Here is an 18,447-nt window from a genome sequence, read left to right as displayed (position 1 = left end):
CAGCGAAGTCCCGATTATTACATTATGTCTGTCAATTTTCATTTGTCAGAAGAAAAAAAACCAACCCCAAACCATTTTTAAATATAACGTATGCAATCCACAGTCTAAACTGCCACACTACTAACATCGTAGCGATAAGACTGAAAAATTGTTAAAGCTACGTTAAAAATTCAAATCACACACTTCTAAACCCGGCACTGGACGAAATAATTAATATCATACAACAGTTTTTTTCTTCTTTTTTTCTTCTTCAGTAAATAGAACGTGAAGATTAAACATTATTCAAGTAAATTTCAGATTTTTTAAACAACTACAACAGTACTATAGTAAAAAAAAAATAATTAAAAGAATAAAATTGTCACCAATTAGCTTAAATGAATGATCACGTTGAAATTTTCTCTGCAAACAAAATCGCATCTCCATTTCCGCCAAAGAAATTCGGCCAGTTAACACCTGACATTCCTCTACCGTATATGAAAAGTTTAATTACCATGATTAAATTACAAGGAATAAAACAAAATATACCATGCAATATATGTGGCCCTAAAGAACTAATTCTGAATAAATATTTTAATCAGCAAACAGTGTTACATGCATTAAGACTTTAACCTAAGGAAATAAGGTGGGGCATAAAACTTGAGAAAACCGGTTGCCACATGTACGGTAACTTGTGACTGCAGATTTGAACTGTTAAAATGAAGTCCATGGCATCGTAAGTAACAACAAAATAGGCATCGTTTATTTGGTAATCAATTGCTGGTGCTTACACATACACACACTGTCGAACATGGTTTCTTTGAAGTATGTCCGAAGGGCAGTCCTTTTCACAAGATCAATGCAAGGATAAGGATTCTGTTCATCAGTCACACCGGCTTTATTGTTTGCGTACTTAAATCAAAACTTTAGCTATTTTGCAGTTTAGCCAGAACTGACCAGAATATGCAAAAGGGACTTGTCATGGGGGAATAATAAGGCGTATCACAGCGAGAAAAGGCACGTCAAATGGGCGGTCGCACATTGGGGCAAGGGGGGGGGGGTCAATAGCCGCCCCCCCCCCCCCGTTCTATTGTCAGACAGTTAATGTGAAACTTTGACTTTTTTTTTCAATAGCTGCTTTTTAAACTGCCCAAGGAATAGTTTTATATCAGTTCCAATTAATACAGATTACCGTTTATGCATAATACATGTATACAATGCATTTTTTTTTTTAAAAAATTAATTTTTATAAGATTACTGAAAATTGTGTTTTCTCGAAACACGACAGGTTTAGAATCTTATTTTTAGCAAAGCTTCCATTTGATTAAAATCAAATCTAAATTTCACCTAGGACAGTGGTGATTTGATTTAGATTGTGCCGTGTTAAGGCATGTATGTCAACATCTTGAAAATACATTTACTCATTTCACCAGCGCGATCAAAGTTTCCTCAGGCAAACAACTTTTGTTTCGACAAGCCTGACGGGCACCTCACTTTGAATACAGGATGGGCCGGAACTAAAACCAGAAGGGGCCCAGGGTGTCGGGCTATCAGATTTGTTTTTAGCACTGCTGTTTTAGATAAAAGATATGTGGATTGATTGTTGCATTTTGTGGTCACTTACTCGTCCTTCTGCCTATTTTCGTAACTCACACGTTTAACTCTTTTCCCAGGATTTAAAATGTCCAAAGGTATGTCTGGAACAGCGCCAACTTTTAGTTTAGGCCTAGCATTTGCGTATCTTTGAGCTGCTATTTTTTCATGATCCCTCTCGTAACATTCCTTTGAGAAATGTAACGAGCACATAGTGCTGTATGGTGTTGCTTTGAAATCAACTCGTTTGTAATAATGTACCCATTCTTTCATGATGCCTTTATCTTTCGGAAAAGAAAAAAATATTATGTCCACAGGATTTTCTTAATGTTCTATTACACCCTTAAGCAACGCAAAACGGTATTGTCTTTTACTCTGGCAACTCCCACTTGGGCTGCTGGAGTCGCTACTATGACGTCAGATCCCGAAAGTAACCGAATAGGCGCGGAAATTTTGCATACGAGGTCACGGAAATTCAGCTCCTAGAAGATGGGCCAATATTTAAATATTGGCATTACGGTCGCAGATGATACTTCAGAATAAGGTTTTCTGCTATAGTACTTTTATTATTATTCTATATTTCCATTGGTTTCTGGTCTCCTTTAAGTTTATATTTTAACCAAAAACACTGTCGACAGTTATCACTACAACCGTATAATATAAGTTAAAAAAAACCAAAAAAAAACATCCTTCCCTCCTCTGACAAACAGCAGTGCCTGTGAAAATGCTTACAACAACGATCTCGTCGGGATAAGATTTTATTTCATCAGCATTCCCTTGACCCCGTACATGGTTATCATGGTGATACTCAGACATGTGCTCTTTGGTCTTTGTTTATCTCTAAAGTTATTCGGTTACACATGCGTCGGTCTATCTGTTCTAGAAAACGCCTAACTGTTGCGTAAGAAATCTTGGAGACAGGCGGGTATGCATACACTGTTCGATAACCAACCAAGAAACAAGACTAACCCCAATTACGGATAACAGCCAGTAATCAACAAACCATGTTGATGATGTCGATTGACATTCTTTCTTCAAAACCGACTCAACTAACGGTAATAGTCAAATGATAACAAGCGACATCGTGGACAGAGGAAACTTGGTCTAGCAGTCGTTTAAGGGCAACTGTAATACACAATTCACTAAAAATGGGTGGGGGATGGTACTGATTGTGAACCGATGCTACAAAATATGGTACGACTAAGGTCCTAAATTAAGTAAATGAAAAGAGCGAAAACCAACTAGTTTTGTAAAATTCACCAAATAAAAAGCGAAACTTTCAAAAGAACTTGTGAATTAAAACCGAAATAGTCCTAAAAATCATGTCACAAGTCCAGATGTATAAAGTATTCCGAATTAATTCCAATTTCGAAAGTGCCCGTGTACCAATAGGCTGGAATAGTGTTGATGTGCTAGCAGTTTTGATGCTTTACAATGAAAGAATCATCCAAAACGTCTCTTAAAGAATCCACAATAAGTCCAAAATAGTGATATTGTCCGAAAGTATTATTGAACACTTTGTAATTCCAGTGAATAATTTAAATAAATAAATCCTCTCAAATTAAAACTGAAAACAACTTAAAGACTTATTCCACTTTGGATGCTAAGGTAGGAATGAGTACTTCTGATACGAACAACCCTAATATAAAAGTCTAAGGCACGATTAGACGATCAGGATGAGGGTCACAAGTTCATTTCTAGAGCATTCTAAGTTGTCAATAAGACCAGTTCTTTTACTAATATGTTAGTAAAGAACATGGCAAGTATCAGGTACACCAGCAATTCCTGAAGGGAAAACCATTGACTTAGCTATGTAATATGTTCGATATAAAAAAGACATTAATCAGGAAGGCCCAAACTCCTACCTTCAATTACGGAAAAGGTCAATCATACAATACAAATTGAATACAAACAGCATATAATTATGGACAAACACTAATACACAATACAAATTAAATATGCATAATATAATACCGTAATAGTAATGTCCCATTTATTTCAATTAAGTATCCTACAGCATTAGCTATGAATGTATGAAAGAACAACTTATAATAAAAATATTCCATACAATTTGGTCCAGCACAGTACAGCAGTATGTATGTATGTTATGGGGGGCCCCGAGTGGCCGAGTGGTCTAAAGCGCTCACCGTTCCGGATCACTGCCATCTCACCTCTGTCTGCGTGGGTTTGAGTCCAAGGCTCGGCTAGCGTGGGTACGTGGGAAAGCCTGCCAGTAGCTTCTCGTGGGTCGGTGGTTCTTCCCTGGGTTTTCCAGGGTTCTTCCTCCACCAGTTATACTGGCTGCCATGTATAGCCTATCCTTGTGCTGAAAAATGGCGTTAAACCCTAGAACAACAACAACAATGTATGTATGTATGTATGTATGTATGTATGTATGTATGTAATGAAAATAAAATGCGACTGACACCTATGAATAATCCATTTAGTGGCAAGAAAAGTGGATTTTGTATAAAACGTGGAGAAATTGAACTTGGGTTGTTTTTCTGCAAATACTGTTTGCAAATAAATGGATTCTATTCAGTCTTGAACAACCTTGACAGTATTTCCTAAAAAGAGTAGGGATGCCTATAAAAACCATAAGAAGCATTTTATAATAAAGACAATTACACAAGTCTGTCTGAAATTTTGGTAATAATAAGAATGACACAGTTTGAAGTCCCAAACAATATGACTATCCCCAAAATAAACAGTCTCGAGTATTTTCATATCTTCTGTTCATTCCTCTATCTATGTCTATATATGTCTGTCTATCTCTATCAATATATCTGTCTATCTATCTATCTATCTAGCTAGCTAGCTAGCTAGCTATCTAGCTATCTGCCTCACTTGGTAATTCAGTTTTCTATACTTTATTAATGAATGAATCGTCAATTTATATCTCTAGCCACTTTCTTGGTATCCTAATAATGGGTTCGAAGCAAACTGTACCAAATGTAAGACCTTGGTATAATATTTTCACTATATGTAGACCACCAACCACCTTAAGCTTCCTACTTGTATCCTGGTTTCTTAAGCATCCCATGTCTTTGGAAATGACTACACTATACAAGGATAAAAACTAATTAACCTTTGTGTTCAAATGTCATACACGAAGCAACACAAATAAGTAGTTATCACAAAATACAGGAAAATGTTAGCAAATTGCCATTAACATGTATATAACTAACTGTACAAAGAACTGTCTACTCTTTTCTTATACGTTGGCAAGTCGACAGACCATTGTAGAAAAGTACATTGATATGTGCATGTCATATTCACCACCATTAAGCATGTTTCGGTGTACTTAGTTTAACATTCACGATTAGTGTCCATCGTGGCATCCACTAGAACTGAACGAAGTTTTGAATCATACTGTTGGCAGATAGTGCCTTTTCACACTACCGAAAACGCATACCACAGCTACGATAATTCTCATAGATACAAGTTAACTCAATATATATCCCATTTATGCATACATATAAGGTTTATTTAAATAAGCAAATAATGGCAAGTACTGTTCAATGCCTTTAGACGGGTATCAAGAACGAAAGACTGATGATGCCCAAAGATATACACTTTGGCTGATAAATATTGTGAGAACTACGTGCGGTGAAAGAAGACATGGAAAAAGTAAAATGTAAACAAGCAAATGAGTCATTTTATAGTATTTATTTAAGGAAAGTTTTGTAATTCTCTTCGTTGTTATTAATACCGACCACAACTCTACTTTCAATATGGAAAGTTTGATAGTCATAGGGTTACAGGTATGCGTGTGATATAACTGTCAGTCAAGGGATCAGTTTGACTGGATGAAGGCCAATATGGCATCCCTCATTACAAGGCATCCTGATGTTTGCCACGTGCATTGTACACAAAGCCTTATGCTTATGAAATATGTAACTCTTTCTGGATCTTGCTTAGTTTTGATGCAACAAGATGATTCAAAGCAATAGCTCAATACCGTCTCAATGCCGTTATATATTGCGCCTAAGCACAATATCAAATTGCTCGTTTTAGCTCATATAAATTCGTTATCCGCAAAACAAATTATTCCTGAATATTTAAATTACAGATATTTAAGTTACTCATTTATAACTTTTCACTTATTAAGTAGTATACTTTATATTTGGCTATAACACACCCACCCACCCTCTTAAGCCTATTATTATTACCAAGACACCTTATCAGCACTGACACAAATCTCGCTCGTGAACAGCAAAATGCTTGTTAAGAGAAAACAATGAATGTGATCGTCAGTTACGCGTGATCTATCGTACTGACGACATTTTTTGTTGCAGGCTGACCACCTTTTCGGGTTCCTTCTCAAAATGCGGATTTTTTTTTTTTACATGCAGACATATAGCCCCAGGATGACTTGTTTATTCAAGATCAAAATAACGCTGTTAAACTTTCAATTTTTTTAATTCCTGTATCTTGTGCTTAATTATTTCTGCACTAGTCATTTGCAACCGTGGGACGATGTTTGGGGGAGAAAAAAATGTATAGATTGTATATACTTCTATCATTTATGCTATATTTTTAAAAAAAATTCATTTCCGCATTGATTCCCTCTAAATACGTGTTACCTGTCCCGACTGCGGACAAAGGTGAAGCTTTGTTTTATTGCTGTGTTGGTTTTTTGTGGTTTTTATATTCAAAAAATCTGTCCACCCTGTGGTTGAAAACTGAAACGGATATATCTTTCAAAACATATTAAGTTAAGTAAATATATTAAGTATTTTCAATTTCGTTTCATCTAACTTGAGATGGATGGCCATTCTGTTACATGATTTTATATGGACTATACTTGAAACCAAGAAAGCTAACACTGGTGAAATCTCTAGATATATCAAGACAAAACTATAATTCTGGTGTCACATTTCCCTGACAAGAAAGGTTGTTGCCTTGTTTGAAACATGAATCCGGCTTTTCGAAAAGTGACAAAACGCCAAACTTGTTGTAAAATTCAGTAAGAGATTCAGGTTATATTTTTCTCGTTAAAAGGCACAATTCATCATCGCAAAAGTCAATATATTTTCTCTGGTCAAACATACAAGTTTCAACAAATTTCATCCCCTGACAAGGTTTCTACAATATATGACAGACTTTATTGTAAAAAAAATGAGACTGTTAAAAAGTAGGAAAACCAGCTCTTATTCGTCCATAATTACCTGCAGAAAGTGATTATTTATGAAATTAATTATGTGATTATAAAACTAATAAATTATAAAATAACAAACATAATCGGTTGATGGAGATTTGATTGAACAAAACGGAACAAAGTATACAGTACTTATTACAAATTCTAGTGTCATGTACAAACACTGGATTTAAAAAAAAGGATTTTTGTTTTAAAAGGACTTTAAATGCCATAAAAATCTACAAATGTAATTGTTGTTTCAGTATCTATTCTAATATCAAATATCGTGTACACATCCATATATTGTACTTATAACATGGATAAAAAGGGCTATAACAGAATTAATAATACATTCCAAAATCAGGAGACAGCATCAGTTGCGAAACGGAATAAAGAATTTGATAATTAAAATGAAAATCATTGGCATAAACTGTTTCATTTTCTCACAATAAAGTAAGCAGATGACCTAGGCATAAATGCATTTATTCTAAGAGTTTATGCAGAAATTTGACAGCGAATAATTTTCGAAATAAAACTGGACAATTTATTTTCACATTGTTTAGGAATGTTCAACTAGATAATCAATGCTGGCATGGTTTACGGACTGGAAGATCAACGAGTGCAACCGTATCTTTAATATTTATATACCAGGAGACATATTTTCGGTTCGGCATAATAAATCTTTGTATAAAAGAGGATATGATTATCTAATTTAAGGCTGTAATTATATATCTATAACTAGATTTATTCACGAATTACGAAATTTTGGCTCTTGTTAAGAAATAAAAAAGGAATATACACGTGCTGTCAGAAATGTATTCTGCATATACAATGGCTAACATTTGATTTAAAAAATAAACGTAACTGAATATGAACTTGTCTCCATTTGCCACTCTATTCATAGTAAGGTATGTGTTGATACGTGTGTTTCCATTATTATGTCAAGTATACATGTCTATGCATCATAATGCGCCCCTGAGCACACACCCGTATGTACGCTATTATATATATATATATATATATATATATATATATATATATATATATATATATATATATATATATATATATATATGAACGATATATTTTTTTATAGGTGTGTGCATGTAAAGATAGGTATGCATTCATGGATGAATAGACGGATGACTGTAAATCCATGAAAGCGAATGGCAGAAGTTAAAATACAATAACGCACGCACGCACGCACGCACGCACACACACACACACACACACACACATACATACATAGAGAGGGCCCCGGGACGTCAAGTGATCTAAAGCGCTCGCCTTTATCGATCACTGCCATGTCACCTCGGTCCACGTGAGTTTAGTGGGTATGTGAGAAAGCTTGCCAGCAGCTTCTGGAGGTCGATGGTACTTCCAGGGGCTTTCCCGGTTTTTTTCTTCACCAGTCATTCTGGCCACCATAAATAACCTATCATGTGCTGAAAATAGCGTTAAGCCCACAACAGCAACAACAACAACTAACTCTCTCTCTCTCTCTCTCTCTCTCTCTCAGAAACTTCAGATTAAATTATACGATATGTACTTTAAACTGATCCACTACTATGAATATTTCACATTTATATTGAGTTGTGTAAGTTGTTGGCGACGATTCCAAGGCCTCTAATGTTTCTGGGATAAAGTTTTAAAAAAGGAAACAACTTATGTAAATCAAAGAATGTGATTCAACCCGTTTATCGAGACATATGTAGAAGTTTTTTTGGGGATGGGCACTTTTTGGAGAGGTTATAATATTTGTATATTCATGTGTGCGTGTATGTTCATGCGTTTTATCTCAGCGTTATACTCTATCGGATTAGTTTCATTCCTCGGCACCAAATCTAAACATTCAGCACGTATTTGCAGGGCCTCAAAAAAGTGTATGTCCTGACTTCTGTCATTGGAATGATGATTGCACATGAAAATGAGAATTAAAAGCTGTGTTGCTTTAGCCGTATTTCTCTTATATACAAATGCTTATACCCATGTCTATGTTCCATTCTCTTTCGGGGATGTACTTTCTTCTGCCCATTTGGAACGGCAATTTTGTGATTTAGGCTCAGAAATTTGGAGAGTTTTGAGAGTTACAGACTTTGCACACGCCTTTTCAACCGAAATAGTTCGGTTGAAGAGAAAAACGTACGTGCAACTGCGTCGCTATGTATTTACTGCTGAGAACGGATACTGGGTTGTAGAAAAGGAATCATCAAGTAAGTTTTTTTGCATTTAAATTGATTTGATTATGCATGGTACCATATATTTTTTACATATGCCTGCTTCTAAAAAACTACATCCATGTTTTTAAAAGATGAATATGTCGCAAATCTGTATACGGTATTTGAAATGTCGTAATTCTATATACGGTATTTGAATTATCGCAAATCTATATACGGTATTTGAAATATCGCAAATCTATATACGGTATTTGAAAAGCTTTTAGACATATAATATGGGATGTAACTAGCGTACTCGGAGTTCGGAATTCCCCCCCCCCCCCGCTTCTTTCTTTCTTTATTCTTTCATTCCTTTGTTTAATTTTTTTATTTTTGTGGGTTGTGGGAGTGTGTGACCATGGACAATTTACAGTAAAAAGAAGCGACCCACTTCAGTTGTTTGTCCTAACCAAATCAGAAACTAATGATGGATATTATAATAAAGTATGTGTTATAGCGTGAGCATACTTAAAACAAAGATCGGCATTCACTTTAGTAGAATTACCACATCATATGAATCATTTCAAATCGCACTTCTTCATTTACCAAGTGGAGCAGACGTATATGTTTTAGAGCCGAGGTGGGCAAACTTTCCAGTGCAAGTGCCGCATACACAAATGTACACCTTGTCGCGGGCTGCATAGATCATTAAGTAAAATAATTAATATTTGAAATAGCAAAAACAGGTTTTTCTAAATAACATCATAATTAATTTTCAGTTGTTAATATGTTATTAATATTTGAAAACTTAAACTTAAACTTCAAAAGAAGCACATTTATTTGATAAATAGAGTAACATAAGCAGAGTCAGTGCGAATGATGACTTGTTCCTAGGCCGCATGAAAACCCCTGGCGGGCCGCATGCGGCCCGCGGGTCGTAGTTTGCCCACCCCTGTTTTAGAGTGTGTATACCTACTCCTGTACAAGTTGCTTGTGTCGGATTTCGTCACGTAATGTTATCGATAGAAAGTTTTAGCCCAAGACTCGTTAGTTCACTAATCAATAGTCCAAAGTCCACCGACAGCACTGCTCTTAGAGTATATACAATTTCATGACTCTAGTTGCATGAGATACGTCAACACAAACATAGACTGAATTGCATTTGGTTATCAAGAAAGAAGATAATTCCACTGGTGAGTAAATTTTAATTTTGTATTCTCTCAGACAGTAACAAACACCTGACAGCATTGTTCTATTCCAGCAAGGCATTTTACATTCTAGAGATAAACACAATAATTTCATTTTAGTTTTGCAATTTCCCATTCATCACATTTTACCAAGATATTTTATTTGAAGGGTCCATCAGTCTCATAGAGTAAGCCAAGAAAGTTGTTTATAAAAAGCCTTTTCGTTCATTCATTCATTCATTCATTCTTTCTTTCTTTCTTTCTTTCTTTCTTTCTTAACAATGCATTTATCTAAGTGGTTTCTGTTAAATTGCGGTGTGTTGTAATCCGATGAAATCATTAATTTCATGTGATCATTATGTACACTAGGCCCCGTATTCACGATAGGCGTTGTATCCACGAATCCCCTTTACTCTGAGTGTAAAGAACTAAAGTTCAATTTGTGATAATCAGTAGAAATTAAGTTATTTTAAGACTGAAATTTATTTAAATGAAAATGCTTGTTGAATTTAGGCTGATGAAATTTGTTTCATAAAACATTAACGAACAAAGATTTTTTGACAAAAATCTATTGAATTTTTGTTTGCACTTATTTTGCGGAATTTCGTGATTACGGTGACAATACAAAATTTGTCTTCAGGTGCACGTAGTAGTTAAGTCATTAAAACCACTTTATCTTTTTTGTGTGTTCAGTACAGTCAATATGATGCGTAGTTTGAAACAACTATCAATTATAGGCTTAATACTTTAATAGTGTCTGGTGTTGACTGTAATACACTTTAAATCATGTATTTAAATGCGTTCTCAAACCGGTTTTGACAGACTGAATCATTAAGCCTAACAAATTATGGCAAACTGGCAAACTAAATCAAAGTTCCGATATGTTAACCTATCTATACCCAAGCGAGTTGATCAAATACTTCATTGCTTCGTCTCTGTGTATTTCATTTGATGCGACGGCAAGCCACGGCATCCAGTCAGGATCAAGTTGATCGAATTTGAACACTGTTTCAATTAGGAACCGGGGGGGGGGGAGAGGGGGCACACAACTGCAATGGACTGATAATCTGATAATTATAAACATTTCCACTGCCGATCTGTGTTAACAACAACACATATTTTCTCTCAAATACAGCTATAATGGCTTCTCTCTGGCACGTCATCATACTATCGATGTTAAACGTACAAAGTATTCCTCTGAAGTCCATTGCCTCCACCTTTTTCGGCCGATGTACAATGTACCCCTGTAACACTATTGGTTAGTTGGCATTACATTCTAAGGGAGACAACTCATGAAATCCAAAAGATGTCGCTAGGGCAAAGCACTGAAATGTCTGATTGACCCGCCAAGGTACAGACATGTTAATATATCGGATCCTTGGATAGCGAAGATGGGCAATCTAATGCTTTCGGTATCCAAAATACGTTTCAGAATATTTCAATATATAAAATATTTGTACACTGTGGGATTCAAACTATGAATGGTAACTTGACAATATAGTCTTCAGCAACAAAACAACAGTTCTGCAATGGATAAATTGTGGCAAACCAATGACAGGGTATAACAGTACCAATCAAGATGCAGTTGATAGGGACACTGCAACTAGGCGCAAAATAGCGCCATCCTACACTTGTATTACTCAGTCCAGCAGCGTTTATCCAGACCTGTATGTGTCTCACATTACTGTGGGCAATGAGTTCACCATGACTTAGAACATGAATGAACATGAATCACGTACCTGTAATATTTTAAATATATCGATGTCACGGATCGCAGACAAACATGGCGTTCAAACGAACTTGTCGCATCAAAGAAGTTTGTTTACCGCGAAACACGAGCAACCTAGAGCTCCATATTTAAGATACGTATCGTGATAACTCCATCAAGCAACCAAATAATGCAGAAAAACACATTTGGAATTAAATAAGGTCATATAGACATGGACTTTGCCCCCGAAAAGGTACTCAATGAAAAATGTCAAACTTAGATAAGCAACGAGTGTTATAATGATCTATATGTGACAGCTGAAAATCACTGACAGAGATTTCTTGCAGACATAATAAATATGGGATTATGTTACTTGTAGTTCAGTATTTATTTGACTCCAAAGACCATAAGGTAATCTGAAAATATGGCAATGAATAGGAACATAAACGAAAATAGGAAGAAGCTATTCAAACGGTATGTTCTGCTACCAGAGAACAACTCTCCATATCCACATAATTTCTTGCTACCCAAGTGTGACATTTTATACCGGGGCATCATGCCGCAGACATGTAGCATGATGTCCCACCTAGTCACATTATCCTGACACCATGCCGACCAGTCCTAACACTAACTTCTTAATGCTGAGCGTCAAGCGAGGCAGCTGTTAGTACCATTTTTGTAAGTCTTTGGCTTTTTTCCTGACCACTTGAATAATAATAACAACAACAACAACAACAACAACAATAATAATAATAATAATAATAATAACGATGATATGGATGTCATCGGGTAATCGTCATAACCGTTCTCTCTCAAAAATTTGTTTGTACTAGAAAACACAATAATAAAATATTGCGTTCTTAATTATGTCATATTTACAAAAATATATTGATAAATCTGAGTTTGGTCCTCTGGGAATCTATATTAAAGAGAACAATAAACTGGTTTGGAAAAATGACTTAAATGCAAGGAATAATTAAAGTTGTAGACATCTCATGAGTTTATTTCTTAATGTTCTGTTCCTTCAACCGCTGGTCGTTTTTTTGTCACGTCACGTTTTCAAAAAACCCTACCCCTCATCCTCACACAAGTAGGACCCCTCTCGTGTGTGTGACGTCATATATAGACGGCACTTGTGATAAACTCAGCAATGTGCATAGTCGCCTACACATGACCGCCATTTCAACAAGGTTCGACCTAAAGTGAACTTGCATAGTTCCGATTAGAAATTCTTTCTGCCAGTATTAGGGCACATATACCATTTGAATGGTCAAGGACAAGAAGATTATTTGTTTTTCCACTGAGAGTTTTGAACAAATAATGGAACAGTGGATTTCGACCATTTCTTTCCAGAAAGTTTAAGGTGTAAGATCACTAATTCTTGATAAGCTACTGTAGTACAGAAAAGGTAACGTTTTATTTTATTTACATATGAGCGTTGTCCAATTGCAAAGAAAGCATGCGAAAACACAGGTTTATGATTTTCTCCTCAAAAATTTCTACTAATGCAACTTCTTTTTTTCTTAAGAATGTATACTCGTGTTGTGTTTGTTTGTTTGTTATTGTTTTCTTTTCACCTGTATACTGATAGAACAGTTGACCTATATTTTTTGGAGCTGTCCCACTTTTCGCACCCATATCCCGATTTTAGGTCATTACCCCAAGTTAAATGTCCGGCATTATTTCCTCTTATTTCAACTGGAGCTCCTCCTATTTGAAAGGGTAAAACTTCGTTTAGATAACAACTAAACATTATTTAATCCTTAACTTTATATTATGATAGAGAGGGTCCTGTGTCAGAAAGGGTCATGGGGGTAATCTAAGGTAATTTTGTCACTATGTATGATTTTTTCCTTCAGATTATTGTTGTTTTTTCTTCTCAACATCAAGCTCGCGTCGAGCACCTGTGGTGTGTGTGTGTGTGTGTGTGTGTGATAATCGAATATAAAGGGATATACTTTTAGTTCACATTTTCGTACCGTTAACATACAGTAGGTCCAATAATCGCAGTGCTAGTGCTAGGTGTCGAGGCTTTCGGGGGCAATGTTATTTAGTAGTGACTCTGCTTTGCTATAGAGAAGAGTTTTTATGTCAGTTGACAACCTTTTTCCTCCACCTCACCCTCCCCCACCCGGCCGGTCTCAATAGCACCAGAAATCACAGGGGCTCATATCGTTGCTCCTAAGTTTATAGCATACATCTATATTAATAAATTACCATACAAGATCCTGCAAGATTATTTTTTCTCTAGATGTTTCATATGGTATTGAACTTAGTCTATTTGACAGTCCTGATTTGTCGCTTAAATTAACAAGCATGGTATTAATCAGGAGTTTGGACTTAAATGTTTATCTGGTTTTCTGGTTGACACTTAAATTCATAAATTTTGACAAAGGGTGCCTGTTTCGGTTTCTTGTAGAGACAGTTATGAGAAGACTATATTTTACATGTTTTGAGATCGCCATCGACGCTTATTCTGGCTGATCGTCACAAGGCGAAGATTACAACTAGTTTAGTATGGGACACATGGTTACCATGTGAGTCAAGTAACCATGCTTATACTATTAATTCGTTTTAAATTATAAATTTTTTATTCAATTTTGCAACTGAGGCTGGTTACTGATTTTGTAATGTTTTGTAAATTCATCCTTCTTAATCTAATGTTATAATGTGGCTTAGTGGTTAGAACGTCCGCCTCGGATGAGGGAGGTCGTGGGTTCGATCCCCGGCCGAGTCATACAAAAATGACTTACAAAAATGGTACTAACAGCTGCCTCGCTTGGCTCTCAGCATTAATAGGTTAGTGTTAGGGCTGGTCGGCCTGGTGTCAGGATAATGTGACTGGGTGGGACGTCATGCTACATGTCTGCGGCATGATGCCTCAGTGCTAGACATCACAATAAACTGCCACACTGCAGACATCTTAGCGATATGACTGAAAAATTGTTAAAGCTACGTTGAAAATCCAAAATCACACACATTATGTGGGTGTATACATGGGTATTATATATTAGAATCAATACTGACATATCATTTACATCTGTAGATTTGTATGGCATTTAAAAGTCACTGAATTCTCGGAAATTTACACGAAACCCAATTTTGTGACGAAAATTATCAGCATTGATTCATGAAATGGGTCCGTTGATAATATGCGTTTAAAGGAATTCTTCCTTTTCAACAATAAACATATAATATATTTTAACAAATGATGAGAAGACATATATCTACAGGCTATTCAAGCATTTTTTCTCAAGCGAGCTTTAGTAGTAAGGTGGGATAGATTATCGTCAATGGGAATTAGCATTACAGAGACCCCTGGGACAGATTAGCGTCAAGGGAAATTTAACATGGAGAAAAATCGTGGGTCAGATTAGCGTCAAGGGAAATTAACATGGAGAAAAATCGTGGGACGGTTTAGCGTCAAAGAAATTTAAACAGGGTGGGACTTTATAGCGTCAAGGGAAATTGAACATGGGATTTTTTTTTTTTTAAATTTTTTTAAAAAAGTGGTAGGCAATGGAAAGGCTATCTCTTTTCGAGAAATATGGCTGGCCCTGAAAAGGGCCTTTGGGTTTTCTTCTTCTTCTTCTGCTTCTAATTTCTTCTTTTTCTCCACCAAGTTCTTATTTTATCTCCTACACTCTTTCTCTTCTTCTCTTTCTTTTTTTTTTCTCCTGCTCTTCTTTCTTCTTCTCTTCCTCCTCTTCTTTCTTCCTCTTCTCATTTTCTTCTTCTTTTTCAATTTTTTCGTTCCATTTGCTTATTCTTATTCTTTCCTCTTCATCCTCCTTCTCCTCCTTTATCTCTTTCATGACACCACTAATCTTGTCCTTTACCTTTTTTAAGTTATTAATTTCCATCTTTACACGATGGGGACTATAGGAATAATGGTCTTCAACGAGTCTTATTAACATCTGTTCCATCATTCCTAAGTTGTCTAAAACGTCTTGCAATGTTTGTATTTTGTCCATTTGGTTAGAAGCCATCTTCTTTGTAGAATGGTTTGAACGACGAATACTGTGGGTTCTTATAGTGAAAGCGCGGACGTGAAGGAAAACATCCCCCTACTTTTCTCATTTCATATAATAAAACCCAAACTATACTCTCCACATACGCTAAGAAACAATAAACAAAATCCATAATCTACTATCCACACAATCGTACGTGAGCGGTTACAAAACCCTAACTATACTCTCCACATACGCTAAGAAACAATAAACAAAATCCATAATCTACTATCCACACAATCGTACGTGAGCGGTTACAAAACCCTAACTATACTCTTCACATACGCTAAGAAACAATAAAGAAACCCATAATCTACTATTCACACAAACATACCTTAGCTCTTACAAGCACCAACACACAAACACATACCCTCACACTATCTTAGAAAAGAGTTAGTGTTTATATTCACACTACTCTACCTACACATTGGCAAATTGATGGTTATTTCTTTTCTAGAGTATTGGGTAGCCCTGAAAAGGGCTGTTTTTTTGGAACTTCATGGACACCTGGTTAATGGTGGCACCTTCCAGGCCTGGCGCCGCATACACATCTTATCCCCCAGTTACTTTTTACCTTTTGGGGGGAGAGAGCAGAGGCAGGATATGTGGCTTCAGAATCCCAATTTTCGGTTTCTGGGATTCTGAAATTTCTTCTTCTTCTCTCCTTTTCCTCCTCCTCCTCCTCCTCTTCTTTGTATCTTCTGTCCTCCTCTTTGTATCTTCTTTCCTCTTCTTCTTTATATCTTCTCTCCTCCTCTTCTTTGTTTCTTCTTTCCTCCTCCTCTCTTATCCTTCCCTCCTCCACAATGGCTTCCGCGGCCAGTTCATTTAATATGCGCCTGGCATATTCCAGATGCACATGAAGTTCCAACAGTTTCTCCAGTCTCGTGTTCATTTTTGGTGTTGATCAATCAACAAGGGTAGTTGGACTGCCGAACGAGTTTCAATTTATAGTGAAAGCGCGGACGTGAAGGAAAACATCCCCTAAAAACATAAAATTGATCTTACCTACATCATGACCAAAAAACAACAACGCGCGGACCTAAAAGAAACACTCACTCACTTTTTATGCTACCCATCACTATTTTAAAATTTTTATAAATCACTTCAATAGACTATCCACATATGCAAAGCAATCCAATCTAACCCCAAATTTACACCTCAAACACCAAAAAAAGAAATCATTTTAATCTACTATCCATACCAACTTACTTAACCACTTACAAACACAAACACACAAACACATACCCTCACATTTTTTTAAAAAAGAGTTAGTGTTATTTTCACACTACTCTACCTACACACATTGGCAAATGGATTGTTGTTTCTTTTCTAGAGTATTGGGTAGCCCTGAAAAGGGCTGTTTTTTTGTTTGCTATGGCATTCTTTTTTAGTTTCTAAGAATGCGATGTCCTCTGAGGATAGACTTTCTGGCGATAGGTCTGCTTCTTCGAAAAGAGAAGAAGAACTCTTTGGTGTCGATACGACAATCGACAAAGCCTCTGTCAGCTTCAGGTTGCTGCTGCTGTTGTTGTTGTTGCTGCTGTTGCTGCTGTCTCTGAAGTCTGTACTTCTCTGTCCATTCTTCTTTTTCCCTGTTCATTTCTTCTCTGAAGAGCTCTTCTATCAGGTCTTCAGTGATTTTTAACATTCTCACATTCTCTATTTCTTCTGGCTTCGGTATCAGACTGTGTCTGACCCTATGCAAATTCACGTAGGCTTTGTTGAGCTTAGCTAGTTTGGAGCACATCTTCGTAGGAGGATGAGTCGACAATGGATGGTTAGACTGGAAACAACCCCGGTTCTTAAAGTCAAAGCGCGGACGTGAAGGAAAACATCCCCCACACGGTTTTTGAGTCGCAACGTTTAGTGAGTGTCATGAGAGGGATAGTAAGAAATGAAAGAGCATCAATCCAACATTCTTATAGCTAAACAAAAGACAAAGGCATTTTTTTCAAAACACAACATTTTTTATTCAAAAATCACTTAACACTAAACAACAACTCTAACATTTTTAACAATAATCCAACAATATAACATCAAACAATTTTTTCAAAACACAACATTTTTTATTCAAAAATCACTTAACACTAAACAACAACAACTCTAACATTTTTTAACAATAATCCAACACTAAAAGTTTCTCCACTAGGTAAAGAGGGATAACAGTCTTCCATGGTTTCTAGTAATCTAGGATGACTTCTCTCAAACTGTTGATTTCTATGGTATTATCGAATTCTGCATACAGGATGACGTTCACCGTTTCATCAGGGTCACGGTCTTTAAACTGAATTTCCACACGAATCTGGCCGGATTTTATAGGGTGGAAATGTCCCTCGTCGCTGCCTTGGTCTGGAGTGAAATCGAAAGCCCACAAAGCGTAGCCTCCTGCATAATCCTCGTACGTAATACCCTGACTGGTATTGGTTCCTAACTGTCCGGTGGCTTCGTACAGGGACAAGTACGATCTCAAGTAATTCTTCTTGGTAAAGTCAGGTTCGAAAGGTCGGGTACACAAGGTCTTGCCATCGCGACTGACTTCGATTTTGGACACGCCAAAGTGTTGAAAGTAGAAAGGATTTTTTTCGGCAGCTCCGTTGAAGGCTGTATTCTCGACGATACCAACGATCAAACGTTTGGGTAACTGTCCTTGGAACAGATGATCTTCGATCATGGA

General features: G+C 36.4%; 1 protein-coding gene across 2 annotated transcripts in view; it reads left to right on the top strand.

Moving 5' to 3' along the window:
* Positions 1-18,447, top strand: part of LOC149805421 (putative 4-coumarate--CoA ligase 1) — a 174,671-nt gene that overhangs the window by 63,166 nt on the left and 93,058 nt on the right. Inside the window, exon 1 of one of the 2 annotated variants that reach the window (XM_089949990.1) lies at positions 9,989-10,058. The exons of the other annotated variant lie outside the window; for it this stretch is intronic. The gene's annotated coding sequence lies outside the window, so the exon portion shown is untranslated. Of the gene's footprint in view, positions 1-9,988; positions 10,059-18,447 lie in introns of those variants that run through there. 2 annotated transcript variants of the gene reach the window in all.

Source organism: Sinohyriopsis cumingii, chromosome 2, assembly GCF_028554795.1.
Source record: "Sinohyriopsis cumingii isolate HCF-2022 chromosome 2, ASM2855479v2, whole genome shotgun sequence".
Lineage (NCBI taxonomy): Eukaryota > Metazoa > Mollusca > Bivalvia > Unionida > Unionidae > Sinohyriopsis > Sinohyriopsis cumingii.
Note: the sequence above shows the minus strand (reverse complement) of the source record. Positions and strands in the feature narration are given on the sequence as shown.